This window comes from Chrysochloris asiatica, unplaced genomic scaffold (assembly GCF_000296735.1).
Source record: "Chrysochloris asiatica unplaced genomic scaffold, ChrAsi1.0 scaffold00048, whole genome shotgun sequence".
Classification (NCBI taxonomy): domain Eukaryota; kingdom Metazoa; phylum Chordata; class Mammalia; order Afrosoricida; family Chrysochloridae; genus Chrysochloris; species Chrysochloris asiatica.
Window position 1 is genome coordinate 17,001,246 of NW_006408566.1, and position 2,354 is coordinate 17,003,599.

Genomic DNA, 2,354 nt, shown 5'->3' on the forward strand with positions numbered 1-2,354 from the left:
AGATGACATCTTCAACATTTTAAAAAGGTCTTGTGCAGCAGATTTGCCTAATGAAATACATCATTTTATTTCTTGACTGCTGCTTCCATGAGTGATGATAATTGATCCAAGAAGAATAAAGTCCTTGACAACTTCAATCTTTTCTCTGTAAGTAAGAATGTTATTTATTGGTCCAGTGGTAAGGATTTTTGTTTTCTTTACATTGAGATGCAATCCATATGGAAGGCTTTGGTCTTTCATCTGCATCAGTAAATATTTCAAGTCCTCTTTACTTTCAGCAAGCAAGGTTGTATCATCTGCATATCGCAAGTTGTTAACGAGCCTTCCTCCAATCCTGATGACACGTTTTTCTTAATAGAACTCAGCTTCTTGTATTATTTGCTCAGCATACAGGTTGAATTAGTATGGTGAAAGAATATAACCTTGTCGCACATCCTTCTTAATTTTAAACCATTCAGTGTTCCCATGTTCTGTTCGAACAACTGCCTTTTGGTCCATGAACAGATTCTTCACGAGCACAATTAAGTGTTCAGGAATACTGATGTATTTTTTAAAGATACAATGATAATGACTGGTGATTGGAATGCAAAGTTGAAAACTATGAGAAAGGATTGGTCATTGGAAAATATGGCTTTGTTGTTAGAAATTAGGATGAAGGTTGAATGATAGAATTTTGCAAGAACAATGACTTATTTATTGACAATACCGTTTTTTTTCAACAACATAAAATGTGATTATACATGTGGACCTTACCAGATGGGATACACAGGTGTCAAATAGTCTATTTTTGTGGGAACATACACTGGAGAAGCTCATTATCATCATCCAAAACAAGACCAGGCACAGACTGTTGAACAGACTACCAATTATTCGTATGCAAGTTAAGGAGGAAGCTGAAGAAAATTAAAACAAGTCTTTGAGAGTCAAAACATGACCTTGAATATATCCCAACCGAATTTAGAGATTGTCTCAAGAACAAATCTGGTGCATTAGACACTAATGCTGAAAATGAGAATAATTGTCAAATGACATCATGAACATAAAGAAAGCAATAGGTCATTTAAAAGAAAGAAAAGATCAAAAGGGATGTTAAAAGAGACTCTAAAGCTTGTTCTTTAACAGAGCAGCTAAAGCAACTGGAAGTAATGAAAGGGCTTAATAGAAGATTTCAAAAGGAAGCTCAAGATAAAGTAAAGAATTATAATGAAATGTGCAAAGACCTGGGGTTAGAAAATCAAAATGAAAGAGCACACTCAGCATTACTGAAGCTGAAAGAAGTGAAGAAGAAAAAAAAATCAAGACTAGACTTGAAATATTGAAGGATTCTATGAGCAAAAGACTGAATGATTCAAGAAGCATCAAAAGAAGGTAGAAGGAATATACAAATTATCAAAATGAATTGGTCGATGTTCATCTATTTCAAGAGATAGCATATGAGAGTTCTTTCTTTTTGGCACTGTGGCTGCAGGCATGAGTATGCTCAGGCTTCAGAAGAGGCTTGCGTCCTGTGTTCTGCGTTATGGCGAGAAGAAGGTGTGGTTGGACGCCAATGAGACCAATGACATTGTCAATGCCAACTTCCCATCCATCAGCAAATGGAAACTAATCAAAGATGGCCTTATCATCTGTCCATTATTGGGCTCGGTGCCGTAAAAATACCTTAGCTCGTCGGAAAGGCAGGCATATGGACATAGGTAAGTGCAAGGGTACTGCCAATTCTCGAAACCTGAGAAGGTGATGAGAGTTCCGCGCCAGCTGCTCAGAAGATACTGTGAATCTAAGATTGACTGCCACATGTACCACAACCTGTACCTGAAAGTAAAGGGGAACTTGTTTAAGAACAATTAGATTCTCATGGAACCCATCCTCAAGCTGAAGGCAGAGAAGGCCTGCAAGAAGTTCCTGGCTGACTAGGTTGAGGCCCACAAGTCTAAAACCAAAAAAGCACCTAAGTGCAATGAAGAATGGCTCCGGGTGAAGAAGGAAGAGTTCAAGACTCTGTCCAAGGAGGAAGAGACCAAGATATAAAGGTTCCTCGCTCTTGTCTGTACGTAGTGGCCTGGGCAATTATATAGATCAATCATTTACTAAAACAAGCCTTTATCTGCCTGTCAAAAAAAGAGATGGCTGATGATCAAGAACTCATGGTATTGAAAGGAGAAATTCAAACTGCACTGAAGACACTGGCAAAAGCTGGCTCTCGGAATTAATAGAGTACAAATTGAAAGGTTTCAGAAAACTGATGCAGCACTGGAGGTGCTCACTTGTCCATGCCAAGAAACTTGGACAATAGCTACCTGGCCACTTGATTGGAAGAGTCCTATATTTGTGTCCATTCCAAAGAAAGCTAACCC

The 2,354-nt window shown here is 38.3% G+C and overlaps 1 pseudogene; it reads left to right on the forward strand.

Moving 5' to 3' along the window:
* Positions 1-1,467: 1,467 nt before the first annotated feature.
* Positions 1,468-2,028, forward strand: LOC102840199 (annotated as a pseudogene).
* The last annotated feature ends 326 nt before the right edge of the window (positions 2,029-2,354 follow it).